The sequence below is a fragment of the Pseudophryne corroboree genome, unplaced genomic scaffold (assembly GCF_028390025.1).
Source record: "Pseudophryne corroboree isolate aPseCor3 unplaced genomic scaffold, aPseCor3.hap2 scaffold_472, whole genome shotgun sequence".
NCBI classification, from domain to species: Eukaryota; Metazoa; Chordata; class Amphibia; order Anura; family Myobatrachidae; genus Pseudophryne; species Pseudophryne corroboree.
In genome coordinates this window covers 201005-223789 of record NW_026970084.1, presented here as the reverse complement: position 1 = coordinate 223789, position 22785 = coordinate 201005, and the positions used below count along the sequence as shown (strand labels likewise).

The following is a 22785-nucleotide window of genomic DNA, read 5'->3' as shown; positions in this document are numbered from 1 at the left end:
GGAACGGCTCAAGAAAAGAGAAGTGGAAACAGACAGCAAACTAGGCTGGAGAGAGACCTGATGCAAAGAGATCTGAATTATACGAGAGCCGACCAGAGGAAACACAAATTATGCAGTCAAGTGTCCCACATTTTGGGAAATCACAGGAGCAGCACACCCAGAGTGCAATGGGTGAGCCTTGCCTTGGGAGAAGCACCTTCCTGATCATAGTATCTCACCTGGCAGGTAAGTAGGAGTTGGGCTAGAGCTGGGGAGGGTCACTGCTCGGGCACCCCCCTGTCAAGTGAAGGAGATCCAACTGAGGCAGCACAAGGGAACTCTCGAAAGAAGAACAAGGCTAGAGCAAGATCTGAGACAAAGAAATCTGACTTTTACCAGAGCTGACCAGAGGAAAGCACAAACACAGTCCCCCACTACCACAAATAATGCAGTCGAGTTTCCCACAATTGGGGAAATCACAGGGGTCAGCATACCCAGAATGCAATGAATGAACCTCACCCTGGGAGAACAATCTTCATGACCATGGCATCTCCTATGCAAAATAAGTATGATTTGGGATAGGGCTGGGGAGGGCCGCTGCTCAGGCACATCTCTGTCAAGTAAAGGAGATTCAACTGAGGCAGCACAAGGGAACTCTCATCTGGGGACAACAACTGCAGGGAGAACACATATTTTCAGATGAACATGGGAGGGCAGAAGGCTGCCTAATATTGAAGCACCCCCAAACAACAAACCAAATGCAACAACTAGTACAAGCATTCCTGGGGGAAGGTCTGCAGAAGACGGATTTGCATACGGTGATGTCATCCAAGCAGTGGGCCAAAGTTGTCTGGAACCCTCATCTGCATATGAAAAGAGAAAAGGGGTATGCAGGGCATGGCGGCCTTTTGAGGCGCTTGGATGACCCCTAGTTCGCATTAAACACCCCCACCCTCCTTCGGTGTGGGGCTCATGTTGGCTATGCCCCAGCCCCTGAAGCATTCAAGCTGATTTCTTGCAGCAGCTGGGCACTGTAACAGCTCCAGAGCTGCTCTGTAAGGCAAGTAAAAGGGTGTGGGCCCTGCAGCACTACCTGTAGTTCGCATTGTGCATTGTAAGGCACAAAGTAAGCAGACGGGAGGAGAAGTCAGGATAGTGCACAAGGGTATAGAAGGGAGGGGCTCAAGAAAAAAGAAGTGGAAACAGACAGCAAACTAGGCTGGAGATAGACCTGAGACAAAGAGATCTGAATTATACGAGAGCCGACCAGAGGAAACACAAATTATGCAGTCAAGTGTCCCACATTTGGGGAAATCACAGGAGCAGCACACCCAGAGTGCAATGGGTGAGCCTTGCCCTGGGAGAAGCACCTTCCTGATCATAGTATCTCACCTGGCAGGTAAGTATGAGATGGGCTAGAGCAGAGGAGGGTCGCTGCTCGGGCACCCCCCTGTCAAGTGAAGGAGATCCAACTGAGGCAGCACAAGGGAACTCTCGAAAGAAGAACAAGGCAAGAGGAAGATCTGAGACAAAGAAATCTGACTTTTACCAGAGCTGACCAGAGGAAAGCACAAACACAGTCCTCCACTACCACAAATAATGCAGTCGAGTTTCCCACATTTGGGGAAATCATAGGGGTCAGCATACCCAGAATGCAATGAATGAACCTCACCCTGGGAGATCAATCTTCATGACCATGGTATCTCCTATGCAAAATAAGTATGATTTGGGATAGGGCTGGGGAGGGCCGCTGCTCAGGCACATCTCTGTCAAGTAAAGGAGATTCAACTGAGGCAGCACAAGGGAACTCTCATCTGAGGACAACAACTGCAGGGAGAACACATATTTTCAGATGAACATGGGAGGGCAGAAGGCTGCCTAATACTGAAGCACCCCCAAACAACAAACCAAATGCAACAACTAGTACAAGCATTCCTGGGGGAAGGTCTGCAGAAGACGGATTTGCATACGGTGATGTCATCCAAGCAGTGGGCCAAAGTTGGCTGGAACCCTCATCTACATATGAAAAGAGAAAAGGGGTATGCAGGGCATGGCGGCCTTTTGCGGCGCTTGGATGACCCCTAGTTCGCATTAAACACCCCCACCCTCCTTCGGTGTGGGGCTCATGTTGGCCATGCCCCAGCCCCTGAAGCATTCAAGCTGATTTCTTGCAGCAGCTGGGCACTGTAACAGCTCCAGAGCTGCTCTGTAAGGCAAGTAAAAAGGTGTGGGCCCTGCAGCACTACCTGTAGTTTGCATTGTGCATTGGAAGGCACAAAGTAAGCAGACGGGAGGAGAAGTCAGGATAGTGCACAAGGGTATAGAAGGGAGGGGCTCAAGAAAAAAAAAAGTGGAAACAGACAGCAAACTAGGCTGGAGAGAGACCTGAGACAAAGAGATCTGAATTATATGAGAGCCGACCAGGGGAAACACAAATTATGCAGTCAAGTTTCCCACATTTGCGGAAATCGCAGGAGCAGCACACCAAGAGTGCAATGGGTGAGCCTTGCCCTGGGAGAAGCAACTTCATGATCATAGTATCTCACCTGGCAGGTAAGTATGAGTTGGGCTAGATCTGGGGAGGGTCGCTGCTCGGGCACCCCCCTGTCAAGTGAAGGAAATCCAACTGAGGAAGCACAAGGGAACTCTTGAAAGAAGAACAAGGCTAGAGGAAGATCTGAGACAAAGAAATCTGACTTTTACCAGAGCTGACCAGAGGAAAGCACAAACACAGTCCTCCACTACCACAAATAATGCAGTTGAGTTTCCCACATTTGGGGAAATCATAGGGGTCAGCATACCCAGAATGCAATGAATGAACCTCACCCTGGGAGATCAATCTTCATGACCATGGTATCTCCTATGCAAAATAAGTATGATTTGGGATAGGGCTGGGGAGGGCCGCTGCTCAGGCACATCTCTGTCAAGTAAAGGAGATTCAACTGAGGCAGCACAAGGGAACTCTCATCTGGGGACAACAACTGCAGGGAGAACACATATTTTCAGATGAACATGGGAGGGCAGAAGGCTGCCTAATACTGAAGCACCCCCAAACAACAAACCAAATGCAACAACTAGTGCAAGCATTCCTGGGGGAAGGCCTGCAGCAGATGGATTTGCATATGGTGATGTCATCCAAGCAGTGAGTCAAAGTTGGCTTCAACCCTCGTCTGCATATGAAAAGAGAAAAGGGGCATGCAGGGCATGGCGGCCTTTTGCGGCGCTTGGATGACCCCTAGTTCGCATTAAACACCTCCACCCTCCTTCGGTGTGGGGCTCATGTTGGCTATGCCCCAGCCCCTGAAGCATTCAAGCTGATTTCTTGCAGCAGCTGGGCACTGTAACAGCTCCAGAGCTGCTCTGTAAGGCAAATAAAAGGGTGTGGGCCCTGCAGCACTACCTGTAGTTTGCATTGTGCGTTGGAAGGCACAAATTAAGCAGACGGGAGAAGTCAGGATAGTGCGCAAGGGCATAGAAGGGAGCGGCTCAAGAAAAGAGAAGTGGAAACAGACAGCAAACTAGGCTGGAGAGAGACCTGAGACAAAGAGATCTGAATTATACGAGAGCCGACCAGGGGAAACACAAATTATGCAGTCAAGTTTCCCACATTTGGAGAAATCGCAGGAGCAGCACACCCAGAGTGAAATGGGTGAGCCTTGCCCTGGGAGAAGCACCTTCATGATCATAGTATCTCACCTAGCAGGTAAGTAGGAGTTGGGCTAGAGCTGGGGAGGGTCGCTGCTCGGGCACCCCCCTGTCAAGTGAAGAAGATACAACTGAGGCAGCACAAGGAAACTCTCAAAAGAAGAACAAGGCTAGAGGAAGATCTGAGACAAAGAAATCTGACTGTTACCAGAGCTGACCAGAGGAAAGAACAAACACAGTCCCCCACTACCACAAATAATGCAGTCGAGTTTCCCACATTTGGGGAAATCATAGGGGTCAGCATACCCAGAATGCAATGAATGAACCTCACCCTGGGAGATCAATCTTCATGACCATGGTATCTCCTATGCAAAATAAGTATGATTTGGGATAGGGCTGGGGAGGGCCGCTGCTCAGGCACATCTCTGTCAAGTAAAGGAGATTCAACTGAGGCAGCACAAGGGAACTCTCATCTGGGGACAACAACTGCAGGGAGAACACATATTTTCAGATGAACATGGGAGGGCAGAAGGCTGCCTAATACTGAAGCACCCCCAAACAACAAACCAAATGCAACAACTAGTACAAGCATTCCTGGGGGAAGGTCTGCAGAAGACGGATTTGCATACGGTGATGTCATCCAAGCAGTGGGCCAAAGTTGGCTGGAACCCTCATCTATATATGAAAAGAGAAAAGGGGTATGCAGGGCATGGCGGCCTTTTGCGGCGCTTGGATGACCCCTAGTTCACATTAAACACCTCCACCCTCCTTCGGTGTGGGGCTCATGTTGGCTATGCCCCAGCCCCTGAAGCATTCAAGCTGATTTCTTGCAGAAGCTGGGCTCTGTAACAGCTCCAGAGCTGCTCTGTAAGGCAAATAAAAGGTTGTGGGACCTGCAGCACTACCTGTAGTTCGCATTGTGCGTTGCAAGGCACAAAGTAAGCAGACGGGAGAAGTCAGTATAGTGCGCAAGGGCATAAAAGGGAACGGCTCAAGAAAAGAGAAGTGGAAACAGACAGCAAACTAGGCTGGAGAGAGACCTGATGCAAAGAGATCTGAATTATACGAGAGCCGACCAGAGGAAACACAAATTATGCAGTCAGGTGTCCCACATTTTGGGAAATCACAGGAGCAGCACACCCAGAGTGCAATGGGTGAGCCTTGCCTTGGGAGAAGCACCTTCCTGATCATAGTATCTCACCTGGCAGGTAAGTAGGAGTTGGGCTAGAGCTGGGGAGGGTCGCTGCTCGGGCACCCCCCTGTCAAGTGAAGGAGATCCAACTGAGGCAGCACAAGGGAACTCTCGAAAGAAGAACAAGGCTAGAGCAAGATCTGAGACAAAGAAATCTGACTTTTACCAGAGCTGACCAGAGGAAAGCACAAACACAGTCCCCCACTACCACAAATAATGCAGTCGAGTTTCGCACAATTAGGGAAATCACAGGGGTCAGCATACCCAGAATGCAATGAATGAACCTCACCCTGGGAGAACAATCTTCATGACCATGGCATCTCCTATGCAAAATAAGTATGATTTGGGATAGGGCTGGGGAGGGCCGCTGCTCAGGCACATCTCTGTCAAGTAAAGGAGATTCAACTGAGGCAGCACAAGGGAACTCTCATCTGGGGACAACAACTGCAGGGAGAACACATATTTTCAGATGAACATGGGAGGGCAGAAGGCTGCCTAATATTGAAGCACCCCCAAACAACAAACCAAATGCAACAACTAGTACAAGCATTCCTGGGGGAAGGTCTGCAGAAGACGGATTTGCATACGGTGATGTCATCCAAGCAGTGGGCCAAAGTTGTCTGGAACCCTCATCTGCATATGAAAAGAGAAAAGGGGTATGCAGGGCATGGCGGCCTTTTGAGGCGCTTGGATGACCCCTAGTTCGCATTAAACACCCCCACCCTCCTTCGGTGTGGGGCTCATGTTGGCTATGCCCCAGCCCCTGAAGCATTCAAGCTGATTTCTTGCAGCAGCTGGGCACTGTAACAGCTCCAGAGCTGCTCTGTAAGGCAAGTAAAAGGGTGTGGGCCCTGCAGCACTACCTGTAGTTCGCATTGTGCATTGTAAGGCACAAAGTAAGCAGACAGGAGGAGAAGTCAGGATAGTGCACAAGGGTATAGAAGGGAGGGGCTCAAGAAAAAAGAAGTGGAAACAGACAGCAAACTAGGCTGGAGAGAGACCTGAGACAAAGAGATCTGAATTATATGAGAGCCGACCAGGGGAAACACAAATTATGCAGTCAAGTTTCCCACATTTGCGGAAATCGCAGGAGCAGCACACCAAGAGTGCAATGGGTGAGCCTTGCCCTGGGAGAAGCAACTTCATGATCATAGTATCTCACCTGGCAGGTAAGTAGGAGTTGGGCTAGATCTGGGGAGGGTCGCTGCTCGGGCACCCCCCTGTCAAGTGAAGGAAATCCAACTGAGGAAGCACAAGGGAACTCTTGAAAGAAGAACAAGGCTAGAGGATGATCTGAGACAAAGAAATCTGACTTTTACCAGAGCTGACCAGAGGAAAGCACAAACACAGTCCTCCACTACCACAAATAATGCAGTTGAGTTTCCCACATTTGGGGAAATCATAGGGGTCAGCATACCCAGAATGCAATGAATGAACCTCACCCTGGGAGATCAATCTTCATGACCATGGTATCTCCTATGCAAAATAAGTATGATTTGGGATAGGGCTGGGGAGGGCCGCTGCTCAGGCACATCTCTGTCAAGTAAAGGAGATTCAACTGAGGCAGCACAAGGGAACTCTCATCTGGGGACAACAACTGCAGGGAGAACACATATTTTCAGATGAACATGGGAGGGCAGAAGGCTGCCTAATACTGAAGCACCCCCAAACAACAAACCAAATGCAACAACTAGTGCAAGCATTCCTGGGGGAAGGCCTGCAGCAGATGGATTTGCATATGGTGATGTCATCCAAGCAGTGAGTCAAAGTTGGCTTCAACCCTCGTCTGCATATGAAAAGAGAAAAGGGGCATGCGGGGCATGGCGGCCTTTTGCGGCGCTTGGATGACCCCTAGTTCGCATTAAACACCTCCACCCTCCTTCGGTGTGGGGCTCATGTTGGCTATGCCCCAGCCCCTGAAGCATTCAAGCTGATTTCTTGCAGCAGCTGGGCACTGTAACAGCTCCAGAGCTGCTCTGTAAGGCAAATAAAAGGGTGTGGGCCCTGCAGCACTACCTGTAGTTTGCATTGTGCGTTGGAAGGCACAAAGTAAGCAGACGGGAGAAGTCAGGATAGTGCGCAAGGGCATAGAAGGGAGCGGCTCAAGAAAAGAGAAGTGGAAACAGACAGCAAACTAGGCTGGAGAGAGACCTGAGACAAAGAGATCTGAATTATACGAGAGCCGACCAGGGGAAACACAAATTATGCAGTCAAGTTTCCCACATTTGGAGAAATCGCAGGAGCAGCACACCCAGAGTGAAATGGGTGAGCCTTGCCCTGGGAGAAGCACCTTCATGATCATAGTATCTCACCTAGCAGGTAAGTAGGAGTTGGGCTAGAGCTGGGGAGGGTCGCTGCTCGGGCACCCCCCTGTCAAGTGAAGGAGATACAACTGAGGCAGCACAAGGAAACTCTCGAAAGAAGAACAAGGCTAGAGGAAGATCTGAGACAAAGAAATCTGACTGTTACCAGAGCTGACCAGAGGAAAGAACAAACACAGTCCCCCACTACCACAAATAATGCAGTCGAGTTTCCCACATTTGGGGAAATCATAGGGGTCAGCATACAAAGAATGCAATGAATGAACCTCACCCTGGGAGATCAATCTTCATGACCATGGTATCTCCTATGCAAAATAAGTATGATTTGGGATAGGGCTGGGGAGGGCCGCTGCTCAGGCACATCTCTGTCAAGTAAAGGAGATTCAACTGAGGCAGCACAAGGGAACTCTCATCTGGGGACAACAACTGCAGGGAGAACACATATTTTCAGATGAACATGGGAGGGCAGAAGGCTGCCTAATACTGAAGCACCCCCAAACAACAAACCAAATGCAACAACTAGTACAAGCATTCCTGGGGGAAGGTCTGCAGAAGACGGATTTGCATACGGTGATGTCATCCAAGCAGTGGGCCAAAGTTGGCTGGAACCCTCATCTATATATGAAAAGAGAAAAGGGGTATGCAGGGCATGGCGGCCTTTTGCGGCGCTTGGATGACCCCTAGTTCACATTAAACACCTCCACCCTCCTTCGGTGTGGGGCTCATGTTGGCTATGCCCCAGCCCCTGAAGCATTCAAGCTGATTTCTTGCAGAAGCTGGGCTCTGTAACAGCTCCAGAGCTGCTCTGTAAGGCAAATAAAAGGTTGTGGGACCTGCAGCACTACCTGTAGTTCGCATTGTGCGTTGCAAGGCACAAAGTAAGCAGACGGGAGAAGTCAGTATAGTGCGCAAGGGCATAAAAGGGAACGGCTCAAGAAAAGAGAAGTGGAAACAGACAGCAAACTAGGCTGGAGAGAGACCTGATGCAAAGAGATCTGAATTATACGAGAGCCGACCAGAGGAAACACAAATTATGCAGTCAAGTGTCCCACATTTTGGGAAATCACAGGAGCAGCACACCCAGAGTGCAATGGGTGAGCCTTGCCTTGGGAGAAGCACCTTCCTGATCATAGTATCTCACCTGGCAGGTAAGTAGGAGTTGGGCTAGAGCTGGGGAGGGTCGCTGCTCGGGCACCCCCCTGTCAAGTGAAGGAGATCCAACTGAGGCAGCACAAGGGAACTCTCGAAAGAAGAACAAGGCTACAGCAAGATCTGAGACAAAGAAATCTGACTTTTACCAGAGCTGACCAGAGGAAAGCACAAACACAGTCCCCCACTACCACAAATAATGCAGTCGAGTTTCCCACAATTGGGGAAATCACAGGGGTCAGCATACCCAGAATGCAATGAATGAACCTCACCCTGGGAGAACAATCTTCATGACCATGGCATCTCCTATGCAAAATAAGTATGATTTGGGATAGGGCTGGGGAGGGCCGCTGCTCAGGCACATCTCTGTCAAGTAAAGGAGATTCAACTGAGGCAGCACAAGGGAACTCTCATCTGGGGACAACAACTGCAGGGAGAACACATATTTTCAGATGAACATGGGAGGGCAGAAGGCTGCCTAATATTGAAGCACCCCCAAACAACAAACCAAATGCAACAACTAGTACAAGCATTCCTGGGGGAAGGTCTGCAGAAGACGGATTTGCATACGGTGATGTCATCCAAGCAGTGGGCCAAAGTTGTCTGGAACCCTCATCTGCATATGAAAAGAGAAAAGGGGTATGCAGGGCATGGCGGCCTTTTGAGGCGCTTGGATGACCCCTAGTTCGCATTAAACACCCCCACCCTCCTTCGGTGTGGGGCTCATGTTGGCTATGCCCCAGCCCCTGAAGCATTCAAGCTGATTTCTTGCAGCAGCTGGGCACTGTAACAGCTCCAGAGCTGCTCTGTAAGGCAAGTAAAAGGGTGTGGGCCCTGCAGCACTACCTGTAGTTCGCATTGTGCATTGTAAGGCACAAAGTAAGCAGACGGGAGGAGAAGTCAGGATAGTGCACAAGGGTATAGAAGGGAGGGGCTCAAGAAAAAAGAAGTGGAAACAGACAGCAAACTAGGCTGGAGAGAGACCTGAGACAAAGAGATCTGAATTATATGAGAGCCGACCAGGGGAAACACAAATTATGCAGTCAAGTTTCCCACATTTGCGGAAATCGCAGGAGCAGCACACCAAGAGTGCAATGGGTGAGCCTTGCCCTGGGAGAAGCAACTTCATGATCATAGTATCTCACCTGGCAGGTAAGTAGGAGTTGGGCTAGATCTGGGGAGGGTCGCTGCTCGGGCACCCCCCTGTCAAGTGAAGGAAATCCAACTGAGGAAGCACAAGGGAACTCTTGAAAGAAGAACAAGGCTAGAGGAAGATCTGAGACAAAGAAATCTGACTTTTACCAGAGCTGACCAGAGGAAAGCACAAACACAGTCCTCCACTACGACAAATAATGCAGTTGAGTTTCCCACATTTGGGGAAATCATAGGGGTCAGCATACCCAGAATGCAATGAATGAACCTCACCCTGGGAGAACAATCTTCATGACCATGGCATCTCCTATGCAAAATAAGTATGATTTGGGATAGGGCTGGGGAGGGCCGCTGCTCAGGCACATCTCTGTCAAGTAAAGGAGATTCAACTGAGGCAGCACAAGGGAACTCTCATCTGGGGACAACAACAGCAGGGAGAACACATATTTTCAGATGAACATGGGAGGGCAGAAGGCTGCCTAAATCTGAAGCACCCCCAAACAACAAACCAAATGCAACAACTAGTGCAAGCATTCCTGGGGGAAGGCCTGCAGCAGATGGATTTGCATATGGTGATGTCATCCAAGCAGTGAGTCAAAGTTGGCTTCAACCCTCGTCTGCATATGAAAAGAGAAAAGGGGCATGCAGGGCATGGCGGCCTTTTGCGGTGCTTGGATGACCCCTAGTTCGCATTAAACACCTCCACCCTCCTTCTGTGTGGGGCTCATGTTGGCTATGCCCCAGCCCCTGAAGCATTCAAGCTGATTTCTTGCAGCAGCTGGGCACTGTAACAGCTCCAGAGCTGCTCTGTAAGGCAAATAAAAGGGTGTGGGCCCTGCAGCACTACCTGTAGTTTGCATTGTGCGTTGGAAGGCACAAATTAAGCAGACGGGAGAAGTCAGGATAGTGCGCAAGGGCATAGAAGGGAGCGGCTCAAGAAAAGAGAAGTGGAAACAGACAGCAAACTAGGCTGGAGAGAGACCTGAGACAACGAGATCTGAATTATACGAGAGCCGACCAGGGGAAACACAAATTATGCAGTCAAGTTTCCCACATTTGGAGAAATCGCAGGAGCAGCACACCCAGAGTGAAATGGGTGAGCCTTGCCCTGGGAGAAGCACCTTCATGATCATAGTATCTCACCTAGCAGGTAAATAGGAGTTGGGCTAGAGCTGGGGAGGGTCGCTGCTCGGGCACCCCCCTGTCAAGTGAAGGAGATACAACTGAGGCAGCACAAGGAAACTCTCGAAAGAAGAACAAGGCTAGAGGAAGATCTGAGACAAAGAAATCTGACTTTTACCAGAGCTGACCAGAGGAAAGAACAAACACAGTCCCCCACTACCACAAATAATGCAGTCGAGTTTCCCACATTTGGGGAAATCATAGGGGTCAGCATACCCAGAATGCAATGAATGAACCTCACCCTGGGAGATCAAACTTCATGACCATGGTATCTCCTATGCAAAATAAGTATGATTTGGGATAGGGCTGGGGAGGGCCGCTGCTCAGGCACATCTCTGTCAAATAAAGGAGATTCAACTGAGGCAGCACAAGGGAACTCTCATCTGGGGACAACAACTGCAGGGAGAACACATATTTTCAGATGAACATGGGAGGGCAGAAGGCTGCCTAATACTGAAGCACCCCCAAACAACAAACCAAATGCAACAACTAGTACAAGCATTCCTGGGGGAAGGTCTGCAGAAGACGGATTTGCATACGGTGATGTCATCCAAGCAGTGGGCCAAAGTTGGCTGGAACCCTCATCTATATATGAAAAGAGAAAAGGGGTATGCAGGGCATGGCGGCCTTTTGCGGCGCTTGGATGACCCCTAGTTCGCATTAAACACCCCCACCCTCCTTCGGTGTGGGGCTCATGTTGGCCATGCCCCAGCCCCTGAAGCATTCAAGCTGATTTCTTGCAGCAGCTGGGCACTGTAATAGCTCCAGAGCTGCTCTGTAAGGCAAGTAAAAAGGTGTGGGCCCTGCAGCACTACCTGTAGATTGCATTGTGCATTGGAAGGCACAAAGTAAGCAGACGGGAGGAGAAGTCAGGATAGTGCACAAGGGTATTGACGGGAGGGGCTCAAGAAAAAAGAAGTGGAAACAGACAGCAAACTAGGCTGGAGAGAGACCTGAGACAAAGAGATCTGAATCATATGAGAGCCGACCAGGGGAAACACAAATTATGCAGTCAAGTTTCCCACATTTGCGGAAATCGCAGGGGCAGCACACCCAGAGTGCAATGGGTGAGCCTTGCCCTGGGAGAAGCAACTTCATGAGCATAGTATCTCACCTGGCAGGTAAGTAGGAGTTGGGCTAGAGCTGGGGAGGGTCGCTGCTCGGGCACCCCCCTGTCAAGTGAAGGAAATCCAACTGAGGCAGCACAAGGGAACTCTCGAAAGAAGAACAAGGCTAGAGGAAAATCTGAGACAAAGAAATCTGACTTTTACCAGAGCTGACCAGAGGAAAGCACAAACACAGTCCCCCACTACCACAAATAATGCAGTCGAGTTTCCCACATTTGGGGAAATTACAGGGGTCAGCATACCCAGAATGCAATGAATGAACCTCACCCTGGGAGAACAATCTTCATGACCATGGTATCTCCTATGCAAAATAAGTATGATTTGGGATCAGTGGCGTAACTAGAAATTTTTCTCCCCCAAGCCAAAAAATTCTTTGGCGCTCCCCACAATTGGCACTATTAAAGGGATAAATGTGCGCGCGCCGCAAAATAGGGTGTGTGGCTTCGTTGGGATGGGCGTGGCTTTACTGTTCCAGTGGGACCTGTTGGACAAGTGGTCCGGATCCCACCTACACACGCACCGGAGGATAATCCTGTCTTCCAAGACCAGAATCTCACTCCATTGGTGGCTGCACAGTTCTCACCTCCTAGAGGGGCGAAGGTTCGGGATCCAGGACTGGATCCTAGGGACCATGGATGCAGCCCTCCGAGGCTGGGGAGCAGTCACACAGGGGGAAAACGTCCAAGGAAGATGGTCAAGTCGGGAAAGTTGTCTCCACATAAATGTTCTGGAGTTAAGGGCCATTTAATAACTGCAGACACAGTACGCACTGGGACGGGTGCCCAGCATCCTCTACGGACTAAGAGAAAAGGATTTACCGGTAGGTATTAAAATCCTATTTTCTCTAACGTCCTAGAGGATTCTTGGGACTCCGTAAGGACCATGGGGATAGACGGGCTCCGCAGGAGACATGGGCACTTTAAGAAAGACTTTAGTTCTGGGTGTGCACTGGCTCCTCCCTCTATGCCCCTCCTCCATACCTCAGTTTGATACTGTGCCCAGTGGAGACTGGGTGCTTTTCAGGAGCTCTCCTGAGCTTTCTGACAGAAAGTATTTTGCTAGGTTTTTAATTTTCAGGGAGCACTGCTGGCAACAGACTCCCTGCATCGAGGGACTGAGGGGGGAGAAGCAGCCCTACTCTCCGAGTTGCAAGGTCCTGCTTCTTAAGCTACTGGACACCATTAGCTCCAAAGGGATTAGCTCCAAAGGGATTGGTACGCAGGATCTCACCCTCGCCGTCCGTCCCCCTCGCAGAGCCGGAAGATAGAAGCCGGGTGAGTATGAGAAGAAAAGAAGACTTCAGAGGCGGCAGAGGACTTCATGATCTTCATTGAGGTAACGCACAGCACTGCAGCTGTGCGACATTGCTCCCATACACCTCACATACTCCGGTCACTGTAAGGGTGCAGGGCGCAGGGGGGGCGCCCTGGGCTGCAATATAAACCTCTTTTTGGCAAAAATATAACATATATACAGCTGGGCACTGTATATATGTATGAGCCCCCGCCAATTGTACAGTTTAAACGGGACAGAAGCCCGCCGCCGAGGGGGCGGGGCTTCTCCCTCAGCAATCACCAGCGCCATTTTTTCTCCACAGCACCGCTGAGAGGAAGCTCCCCGGACTCTCCCCTGCTTATACCACGGTAGACAAGAGGGTTGAAAAGAGAGGGGGGGGGGCACATAATTCGGCGCAAATTACATACAGCAGCGCTACTGTGCAAACATTAAGTTACTGTGCTATTCCTGGGTTATATAGCGCTGGGGTATGTGCTGGCATACTCTCTCTCTGTCTCTCCAAAGGGCCTTGTGGGGGAAATGTCTTCAGTAAAAGTATTCCCTGTGTGTGTGGTGTGTCGGTACGCGTGTGTCGACATGTCTGAGGAAGAAGGCTATATTAGAGAGGAGCGGGAGCAAATGAACGTGGTGTCTCCGCCGACACCTGACTGGATGGATATGTGGAATGTTTTAAATGCTAGTGTAAACTCATTGCACAAAAGATTAGACAAGGCTGAAGCTTTGCGACAGTCAGGGTCTCAACCCATGCCTGATCCTATGTCGCAGGGACTGTCAGGGTCTCATAAGCGCCCACTATCCAGATTGTTGACACAGATACCGACACGGATTCTGACTCCATTGTCGATTACGATGATGCAAAGTTACAGCCAAAATTGGCAAAATACATTTGATATATGATTATGGCAATAAAAAATGTTTTGCACATCACAGAGGAGCCCCCTATCCCTGACAAGAGGGTACATATGTACAAGGTAAAGAAGCCTGAGGTAACCTTTCCCCCCTCACACGAGCTAAACGAGTTATGTGAAAAAGCTTGGGAATCCCCTGCAGATTTCCAAAAGGATTCTTATGGCGTATCCTTTCCCATCAACGGATAGGTTACGATGGGAATCCTCCCCTTGGGTGGACAAAGCATTAACACGCTTATCCAAGAAGGTAGCCCTCCCGTCCCAGGATACGGCTTCCCTCAAAGAGTCTGCTGACCGCAAACAGGAGATTACCCTGAAGTCCATTTATACACATTCAGGTACCTTACTCAGACCGGCAATTGCGTCGGCCTGGGTGTGTAGTGCTGTAGCGGCATGGACGGATACCCTAGATAAGGCTACTATTTTATTGCCCCTGGGGCATATAAGAGATGCTGTCCTATATATGTGTGTATGCAAACTACAGGTGGTGCTGCAGGGCTCACACCCTTTTACTTGTCTTGTAGAGCAACTCTGGAGCTGTTACTGGGTCCAGCTGCTGCAAGAAATCAGCTTGAATGCTTCAGGGGCTTGGGCATGGCCAACATGAGCCCCACACTGATGGGGGTGTATAAAGCGATCTAGGGGTCATCCAAGCGCAACCCCACAAAGGCCGCCATGCCCTGCGTGACCATTTTCTCTTTTCATATGCAGACGAGGGTTGCAGCCAACTATGCCCATTGCTTGGATGACATCACCATATGCGAATCCATCTGCTGCAGGCCTTCCCCCAGGAATGCTTGCACTAGCTGTTGCATTTGGTTTGTTGTTTGGGGGGTGCTTCAGTATTAGGCAGCCTTCTGCCCTCCCACATTCGTCTGAAAATGTGTTCTCCCTGCAGTTGTTGTCCCCAGATGAGAGTTCCCTTGTGCTGCCTCAGTTGAATCTCCTTTACTTGACGGAGGTGTGCCTGAGCAGCGGCCCTCCCCAGCCCTATCTCAAATCATACTTATTTTGCATAGGTGATACCATGGTCATGAAGATTGTTTTCCCAGGGTGAGGTTCATTCATTGCATTCTGGGTATGCTGACCTCTGTGATTTCCCCAAATGTGGGAAACTCGACTGCATAATTTGTGGTAGGGGGGGGACTGCATTTGTGCTTTCCCCTGGTTGGCTCTGGTTTAATTCAGATCTCTTTGTCTCAGGTCTCTCTCCAGCCTAGTTTGCTGTCTGTTTCCACTTCTCTTTTCTTGAGCCCCTCCCTTCTATGCCCTTGCGCACTATCCTGACTTCTCCCGTCTGCTTACTTTGTGCCTTCCAACGCACAATGCGAACTACAGGTAGTGCTGCAGGGCCCACGCCCTTTTACTTGCCTTACAGAGCAGCTCTGGAGCTGTTACAGTGCCCAGCTGCTGCAAGAAATCAGCTTGAATGCTTCAGGGGCAGGGGCATGGCCAACATGAGCCCCACACCGAAGGAGGGTGGGGGTGTTCAATGCGAACTAGGGGTCATGCAAGCGCCCCTTTTCTCTTTTCATATGCAGATGAGGGTTCCAGCCAACTTTGGCCTACTGCTTGGATGACATCACCGTATGCAAATCCGTCTGCTGCAGACCTTTCCCCAGGAATGCTTGCACTAGTTGTTGCATATGGATTGATGTTTGTGGGTGCTTCAGTATTAGGCAGCCTTCCGCCCTCTCATGTTTATCTGAAAATATGTGGTCTCCCTGTAGTTGTTGTCCCCAGACAAGAGTTTTCTTGTGCTTCCTCAGTTGAATCTCCTCAACTTGACGGGGGTGTGCCCGAGCAGCCGCCCTCCACAGCCCTATCTCAACACATGCTTTTCTTGCGTATGAGATCTCTTGATCATGAAGATAGTTCTCACAGGGTGAGGTTCATCCATTACATTTTAAAGTAGGAAGGTACAAATTACATATTCAAATTACATATATGTGCTGGATTCAAATGTTTTCCCCCCTTCCTTTCTCAATTGTGCCCATCAGCAGCTATTCTAATGTTGCTGCCAATGGGTGTGACACATTCATTTCTTCTGTGGGGTACACTGGACTCCACAAGGATTCACATTGGGGTGTAGAGTAGGATCTTGATCTGAGGCACCAACAGGCTCAAAGCTTTTGACTGTTCCCAAGATGCTCAGCGCCCCCTCCTCTATAACCTCGCTTCCATGAACAGGGAGCTCAGTTTGTAGTTGGTGCCTTCAGTAGCAGGCCACTTAACAGGGGGCTGCCTCAGGCAGCCTATTCTTAGCTATTAATTTTGACAAGAAAAGAAGAACTTTTTTTATAAGAATCTACAAGGGCTGCAGCAGGCTAGGTCTAATAGACATCTTTACTGCAGCTCCATCACTCCCAGCGGCGCAGTATACTCCCGTGCCCTGGTTGCTGGGTCACTGCAGCGGAGGCTCCGGTTTCTTCCTAAGGTCAGTCACACACACACTGCCCTCCAGGGGTATCCCCAGGTAAGCTAGCTCTCAGATGCTGTAGGTGCCATTACCATGTGGCCTTACACTGGGAATTTAACCCAGATATATATATGTAATTATTTATGTGGTGGGTGTGGGGTGCAGTGGCCCCTGTGTCGGTATGGGTGGGCTGCTGCAGGTCGGCACACCCTAACACTTTATTAACACTTATTATTTTTCCTATCACTTTGTATATATTATTTTAATCACACCACTTACATAGCACTTCTGTGCTTCTTATTAACCCCTATTAATTTTCACCTGTGTGCTGACCTGGGGTGGCCGACCTGTGCCGACATTGTGGGGTCCTGCGCCCCGGGCCCATACCTAGTATTAGGGACCCCCAGTGACGGAGAAGCCTTGTCGATCGGCCTGGGGGCTTAACCCTATATCTGCAGATATACGCAACTAAGATCTACGTATTATCTGACCATTATTATATAGCAATATTATTCACTCGGTGTGCATTAGGGAACACAGTTTTTTTCCTACACAGAATTACCCCTCCCCTTTTAGCACCTGAGTGACATTACAATCTGATTGAGCAGCTTTCCACCTTGTGTATTGTATATAGAGAGGCACAAATGGGTCAGCATTAGGAGGGATTGCTGACTCTAGTAGTGCCATAGGGGAAGGCAGGGGTATCCCCAGGTAAGCTGGCTCTCAGATGCTGTAGGTGCCATTACCATGTGGCCTTACACTGGGAATTTAACCCAGATATATATATGTAATTATTTATGGGGTGGGTGTGGGGTGCAGTGGCCCCTGTGTCGGTATGGGTGGGCTGCTGCAGGTCGGCACACCCTAACACTTTATTAACACTTATTATTTTTCCTATCACTTTGTATATATTATTTTAATCACACCACTTACATAGCACTTCTGTGCTTCTTATTAACCCCTATTAATTTTCACCTGTGTGCTGACCTGGGGTGGCCGACCTGTGCCGACATTGTGGGGTCCTGCGCCCCGGGCCCATACCTAGTATTAGGGACCCCCAGTGACGGAGAAGCCTTGTCGATCGGCCTGGGGGCTTAACCCTATATCTGCAGATATACGCAACTAAGATCTCCGTATTATCTGACCAATATTATATAGCAATATTATTCACTCGGTGTGCATTAGGGAACACAGTTTTTTTCCTACACAGAATTACCCCTCCCCTTTTAGCACCTGAGTGACATTACAATCTGATTGAGCAGCTTTCCACCTTGTGTATTGTATATAGAGAGGCACAAATGGGTCAGCATTAGGAGGGATTGCTGACTCTAGTAGTGCCATAGGGGAAGGCAGGGGTATCCCCAGGTAAGCTGGCTCTCAGATGCTGTAGGTGCCATTACCATGTGGCCTTACACTGGGAATTTAACCCAGATATATATATGTAATTATTTATGGGGTGGGTGTGGGGTGCAGTGGCCCCTGTGTCGGTATGGGTGGGCTGCTGCAGGTCGGCACACCCTAACACTTTATTAACACTTATTATTTTTCCTATCACTTTGTATATATTATTTTAATCACACCACTTACATAGCACTTCTGTGCTTCTTATTAACCCCTATTAATTTTCACCTGTGTGCTGACCTGGGGTGGCCGACCTGTGCCGACATTGTGGGGTCCTGCGCCCCGGGCCCATACCTAGTATTAGGGACCCCCAGTGACGGAGAAGCCTTGTCGATCGGCCTGGGGGCTTAACCCTATATCTGCAGATATACGCAACTAAGATCTCCGTATTATCTGACCATTATTATATAGCAATATTATTCACTCGGTGTGCATTAGGGAACACAGTTTTTTTCCTACACAGAATTACCCCTCCCCTTTTAGCACCTGAGTGACATTACAATCTGATTGAGCAGCTTTCCACCTTGTGTATTGTATATAGAGAGGCACAAATGGGTCAGCATTAGGAGGGATTGCTGACTCTAGTAGTGCCATAGGGGAAGGCAGGGGTATCCCCAGGTAAGCTGGCTCTCAGATGCTGTAGGTGCCATTACCATGTGGCCTTACACTGGGAATTTAACCCAGATATATATATGTAATTATTTATGGGGTGGGTGTGGGGTGCAGTGGCCCCTGTGTCGGTATGGGTGGGCTGCTGCAGGTCGGCACACCCTAACACTTTATTAACACTTATTATTTTTCCTATCACTTTGTATATATTATTTTAATCACACCACTTACATAGCACTTCTGTGCTTCTTATTAACCCCTATTAATTTTCACCTGTGTGCTGACCTGGGGTGGCCGACCTGTACCGACATTGTGGGGTCCTGCGCCCCGGGCCCATACCTAGTATTAGGGACCCCCAGTGACGGAGAAGCCTTGTCGATCGGCCTGGGGGCTTAACCCTATATCTGCAGATATACGCAACTAAGATCTCCGTATTATCTGACCATTATTATATAGCAATATTATTCACTCGGTGTGCATTAGGGAACACAGTTTTTTTCCTACACAGAATTACCCCTCCCCTTTTAGCACCTGAGTGACATTACAATCTGATTGAGCAGCTTTCCACCTTGTGTATTGTATATAGAGAGGCACAAATGGGTCAGCATTAGGAGGGATTGCTGACTCTAGTAGTGCCATAGGGGAAGGCAGGGGTATCCCCAGGTAAGCTGGCTCTCAGATGCTGTAGGTGCCATTACCATGTGGCCTTACACTGGGAATTTAACCCAGATATATATATGTAATTATTTATGGGGTGGGTGTGGGGTGCAGTGGCCCCTGTGTCGGTATGGGTGGGCTGCTGCAGGTCGGCACACCCTAACACTTTATTAACACTTATTATTTTTCCTATCACTTTGTATATATTATTTTAATCACACCACTTACACAGCACTTCTGTGCTTCTTATTAACCCCTATTAATTTTCACCTGTGTGCTGACCTGGGGTGGCCGACCTGTGCCGACATTGTGGGGTCCTGCGCCCCGGGCCCATACCTAGTATTAGGGACCCCCAGTGATGGAGAAGCCTTGTCGATCGGCCTGGGGGCTTAACCCTATATCTGCAGATATACACAACTAAGATCTCCGTATTATCTGACCATTATTATATAGCAATATTATTCACTCGGTGTGCATTAGAGAACACAGTTTTTTTCCTACACAGAATTACCCCTCCCCTTTTAGCACCTGAGTGACATTACAATCTGATTGAGCAGCTTTCCACCTTGTGTATTGTATATAGAGAGGCACAAATGGGTCAGCATTGGGAGGGATTGCTGACTCTAGTAGTGCCATAGGGGAAGCCAGGGGTATCCCCAGGTAAGCTGGCTCTCAGATGCTGTAGGTGCCATTACCATGTGGCCTTACACTGGGAATTTAACCCAGATATATATATGTAATTATTTATGGGGTGGGTGTGGGGTGCAGTGGCCCCTGTGTCGGTATGGGTGGGCTGCTGCAGGTCGGCACACCCTAACACTTTATTAACACTTATTATTTTTCCTATCACTTTGTATATATTATTTTAATCACACCACTTACATAGCACCTCTGTGCTTCTTATTAACCCCTATTAATTTTCACCTGTGTGCTGACCTGGGGTGGCCGACCTGTGCCGACATTGTGGGGTCCTGCGCCCCGGGCCCATACCTAGTATTAGGGACCCCCAGTGACGGAGAAGCCTTGTCGATCGGCCTGGGGGCTTAACCCTATATCTGCAGATATACGCAACTAAGATCTCCGTATTTTCTGACCATTATTATATAGCAATATTATTCACTCGGTGTGCATTAGGGAACACAGTTTTTTTCCTACACAGAATTACCCCTCCCCTTTTAGCACCTGAGTGACATTACAATCTGATTGAGCAGCTTTCCACCTTGTGTATTGTATATAGAGAGGCACAAATGGGTCAGCATTAGGAGGGATTGCTGAATCTAGTAGTGCCATAGGGGAAGCCAGGGGTATCCCCAGGTAAGCTGGCTCTCAGATGCTGTAGGTGCCATTACCATGTGGCCTTACACTGGGAATTTAACCCAGATATATATATGTAATTATTTATGGGGTGGGTGTGGGGTGCAGTGGCCCCTGTGTCGGTATGGGTGGGCTGCTGCAGGTCGGCACACCCTAACACTTTATTAACACTTATTATTTTTCCTATCACTTTGTATATATTATTTTAATCACACCACTTACACAGCACTTCTGTGCTTCTTATTAACCCCTATTAATTTTCACCTGTGTGCTGACCTGGGGTGGCCGACCTGTGCCGACATTGTGGGGTCCTGCGCCCCGGGCCCATACCTAGTATTAGGGACCCCCAGTGACGGAGAAGCCTTGTCGATCGGCCTGGGGGCTTAACCCTATATCTGCAGATATGCGCAACTAAGATCTCCGTATTATCTGACCATTATTATATAGCAATATTATTCACTCGGTGTGCATTAGGGAACACAGTTTTTTTCCTGATAGGTAATAGAGCCTGATTCAGGTTGGATTGCAATCGCAATAAGCAATCTAACTGCAAAAATTGCTAAGAGCATACGCATGCGCCTGCATTTTCTGCGGCACCCCGCAGATAATGCGATCGCCTCTAACTGTCAATCGGTGCTGGGGGGGGGGGTCAGCAACACTCCGTTTCTAAGTCGGAGATGGAGCGGTGCGTGGGCAGGGCTTCAAAATGGGGTCGGCAACGGAGAAACAGGAGGCGTGGTCAGAGCGGCTGCATGACATCACATGCAGCAGCTGCGATCACAAAAATGGTGGCGGCTTCCTGCGCACACATACAGTCTGCACCAACTGGAGGCTAACCCATTTTTTATGATCACGCTGAACTGCACTGCGACTGCAATTTCAGCGTGGTCAAGAAGGGAGGCGGCATGCTGGGTGGCCCCAGCATGTGAACCAAAGGATTGCAAATTCTGTTACTTAGCGGAATTTGCAATCCTTACTGAATTAGGCCCATTGATTACAAAATTTATTTGTAAATATTTGAAGTTTTTCTTCAGGGACTAACACAAAAGATGCTTGGGGCTACTAACACATGGGTAAGCCACGTAAAGCTTTCCATGGGTCAGTGGCATCACAATGGGGTTGCGGCCCACACCCGAGTGTCACCCGCCAAGGGGGGTGACACCAAAGTGCCGGCTCCTCTTCAGTGACAGAATATGGGTGTTTCACTGTGACATTACGTGCAACACCCAGTTTCTGTCACTGTGCAGGAGCCAGCACCACTCACACACTAGTCCCCGGGTGCAGCCCCCAACCCCCGGGATACCCGGAGCAACAAAATGGAGATTCAGGCCAACAGGCCACACCCCTACCTATGAGACCATGCCTCCTTTTTACCATTGCGCTGCTTATCTGCGCGCACTGCATTACAATCTCCCTCGCTGCCTCTCTGGGTGTCACCAATGATAGTGACACCTTTGCCATGCTTGTAGCAGCTGGTCCTAAGATCTACGCCTCCAGCCCTGAGTGTTTGCCCTTGTGACTTGTTGATCATCATAGCGAAGCAGATTCTTACAGAAAACTGCAGGGGCTTAGATTGAAAAGAAAAACATTGACGAACCCATCATTTCAGCAACAGGGTCTGCCACACGGCTGACTGAAATGACTGGGTGGTTTGGGCCCCCACCAAAAAAGAAGCAATCAATCTCTCCTTGCACAAACTGGCTCTACAGAGGCAAGATGTCCACCTCATCATCCTCCGATTCCTCACCCCTTTCACTGTGTACATCGCCCTCCTCACAGATTATTAATTCGTCCCCACTGGAATCCACCATCTCAGATCCCTGTGTACTTTCTGGAGGCAATTGCTGGTGAATGTCTCCACGGAGGAATTGATTATAATTCATTTTGATGATCATCATCTTCTCCACATTTTCTGGAAGTAAGCTCGTACACCGATTGCTGACAAGGTGAGCGGCTGCACTAAACACTCTTTTGGAGTACACACTGGAGGGAGGGCAACTTAGGTAGAATAAAGTAAGTTTGTCCAAGGGCCTCCAAATTGCCTCTTTTTCCGGCCAGTATACATACGGACTGTCTGACGTGCCTACCTGGATGCGGTCACTCATATAATCCTCCACCATTCTTTCAAAGGTGACAGAATCATATGCAGTGACAGTAGACGACATGTCAGTAATCGTTGCCAGGTCCTTCAGTCCGGACCAGATGTCAGCACTCACTCCAGACTGCCCTGCATCACCGCCAGCGGGTGGGCTCGGAATTCTTAGCCTTTTCCTCGCACCCCCAGTTGCGGGAGAATGTGAAGGAGGAGCTGTTGATGGGTCACGTTCCGCTTGACTTGACAATTTTCTCACCAGCAGGTCTTTGAACCTCTGCAGACTTGTGTCTGCCGGAAAGAGAGATACAATGTAGGTTTTAAATCTAGGATCGAGTACGG

General features: G+C 49.3%; 19 non-coding genes and 4 pseudogenes across 19 annotated transcripts; 1 reads left to right on the top strand and 22 right to left on the bottom strand.

Moving 5' to 3' along the window:
- Nucleotides 1-70: 70 nt before the first annotated feature.
- Nucleotides 71-233, bottom strand: LOC135027987 (U1 spliceosomal RNA). The gene has a single exon (XR_010224363.1). It is a non-coding gene; the product is annotated as a U1 spliceosomal RNA (small nuclear RNA).
- A 152-nt stretch (nucleotides 234-385) lies between these two features.
- On the bottom strand, nucleotides 386-549 carry LOC135028038 (U1 spliceosomal RNA). Its single transcript, XR_010224404.1, has one exon. It is a non-coding gene; the product is annotated as a U1 spliceosomal RNA (small nuclear RNA).
- Nucleotides 550-1223: 674 nt separating this feature from the next.
- On the bottom strand, nucleotides 1224-1386 carry LOC135027969 (U1 spliceosomal RNA). The gene has a single exon (XR_010224348.1). It is a non-coding gene; the product is annotated as a U1 spliceosomal RNA (small nuclear RNA).
- Nucleotides 1387-1538: 152 nt separating this feature from the next.
- LOC135028036 (U1 spliceosomal RNA) lies at nucleotides 1539-1702 on the bottom strand. The gene has a single exon (XR_010224402.1). It is a non-coding gene; the product is annotated as a U1 spliceosomal RNA (small nuclear RNA).
- Nucleotides 1703-2398: 696 nt separating this feature from the next.
- Nucleotides 2399-2540, bottom strand: LOC135028006 (U1 spliceosomal RNA; annotated as a pseudogene).
- Nucleotides 2541-2692: 152 nt separating this feature from the next.
- On the bottom strand, nucleotides 2693-2856 carry LOC135028030 (U1 spliceosomal RNA). Its single transcript, XR_010224396.1, has one exon. It is a non-coding gene; the product is annotated as a U1 spliceosomal RNA (small nuclear RNA).
- A 671-nt stretch (nucleotides 2857-3527) lies between these two features.
- LOC135028002 (U1 spliceosomal RNA) lies at nucleotides 3528-3690 on the bottom strand. Its single transcript, XR_010224373.1, has one exon. It is a non-coding gene; the product is annotated as a U1 spliceosomal RNA (small nuclear RNA).
- Nucleotides 3691-3842: 152 nt separating this feature from the next.
- On the bottom strand, nucleotides 3843-4006 carry LOC135027958 (U1 spliceosomal RNA). Its single transcript, XR_010224338.1, has one exon. It is a non-coding gene; the product is annotated as a U1 spliceosomal RNA (small nuclear RNA).
- Nucleotides 4007-4677: 671 nt separating this feature from the next.
- Nucleotides 4678-4840, bottom strand: LOC135027999 (U1 spliceosomal RNA). The gene has a single exon (XR_010224370.1). It is a non-coding gene; the product is annotated as a U1 spliceosomal RNA (small nuclear RNA).
- A 152-nt stretch (nucleotides 4841-4992) lies between these two features.
- LOC135027963 (U1 spliceosomal RNA) lies at nucleotides 4993-5156 on the bottom strand. The gene has a single exon (XR_010224342.1). It is a non-coding gene; the product is annotated as a U1 spliceosomal RNA (small nuclear RNA).
- A 695-nt stretch (nucleotides 5157-5851) lies between these two features.
- Nucleotides 5852-5993, bottom strand: LOC135028008 (U1 spliceosomal RNA; annotated as a pseudogene).
- A 152-nt stretch (nucleotides 5994-6145) lies between these two features.
- Nucleotides 6146-6309, bottom strand: LOC135028029 (U1 spliceosomal RNA). Its single transcript, XR_010224395.1, has one exon. It is a non-coding gene; the product is annotated as a U1 spliceosomal RNA (small nuclear RNA).
- Nucleotides 6310-6980: 671 nt separating this feature from the next.
- LOC135028001 (U1 spliceosomal RNA) lies at nucleotides 6981-7143 on the bottom strand. The gene has a single exon (XR_010224372.1). It is a non-coding gene; the product is annotated as a U1 spliceosomal RNA (small nuclear RNA).
- A 152-nt stretch (nucleotides 7144-7295) lies between these two features.
- On the bottom strand, nucleotides 7296-7459 carry LOC135027964 (U1 spliceosomal RNA). The gene has a single exon (XR_010224343.1). It is a non-coding gene; the product is annotated as a U1 spliceosomal RNA (small nuclear RNA).
- Nucleotides 7460-8130: 671 nt separating this feature from the next.
- On the bottom strand, nucleotides 8131-8293 carry LOC135027986 (U1 spliceosomal RNA). The gene has a single exon (XR_010224362.1). It is a non-coding gene; the product is annotated as a U1 spliceosomal RNA (small nuclear RNA).
- Nucleotides 8294-8445: 152 nt separating this feature from the next.
- On the bottom strand, nucleotides 8446-8609 carry LOC135028037 (U1 spliceosomal RNA). Its single transcript, XR_010224403.1, has one exon. It is a non-coding gene; the product is annotated as a U1 spliceosomal RNA (small nuclear RNA).
- Nucleotides 8610-9304: 695 nt separating this feature from the next.
- LOC135028007 (U1 spliceosomal RNA) lies at nucleotides 9305-9446 on the bottom strand (annotated as a pseudogene).
- A 152-nt stretch (nucleotides 9447-9598) lies between these two features.
- Nucleotides 9599-9762, bottom strand: LOC135028041 (U1 spliceosomal RNA). Its single transcript, XR_010224407.1, has one exon. It is a non-coding gene; the product is annotated as a U1 spliceosomal RNA (small nuclear RNA).
- A 671-nt stretch (nucleotides 9763-10433) lies between these two features.
- Nucleotides 10434-10596, bottom strand: LOC135028005 (U1 spliceosomal RNA). Its single transcript, XR_010224374.1, has one exon. It is a non-coding gene; the product is annotated as a U1 spliceosomal RNA (small nuclear RNA).
- A 152-nt stretch (nucleotides 10597-10748) lies between these two features.
- Nucleotides 10749-10912, bottom strand: LOC135027961 (U1 spliceosomal RNA). Its single transcript, XR_010224341.1, has one exon. It is a non-coding gene; the product is annotated as a U1 spliceosomal RNA (small nuclear RNA).
- A 695-nt stretch (nucleotides 10913-11607) lies between these two features.
- On the bottom strand, nucleotides 11608-11749 carry LOC135028004 (U1 spliceosomal RNA; annotated as a pseudogene).
- Nucleotides 11750-11901: 152 nt separating this feature from the next.
- Nucleotides 11902-12065, bottom strand: LOC135028040 (U1 spliceosomal RNA). Its single transcript, XR_010224406.1, has one exon. It is a non-coding gene; the product is annotated as a U1 spliceosomal RNA (small nuclear RNA).
- Nucleotides 12066-14953: 2888 nt separating this feature from the next.
- On the top strand, nucleotides 14954-15118 carry LOC135028009 (U1 spliceosomal RNA). Its single transcript, XR_010224375.1, has one exon. It is a non-coding gene; the product is annotated as a U1 spliceosomal RNA (small nuclear RNA).
- The last annotated feature ends 7667 nt before the right edge of the window (nucleotides 15119-22785 follow it).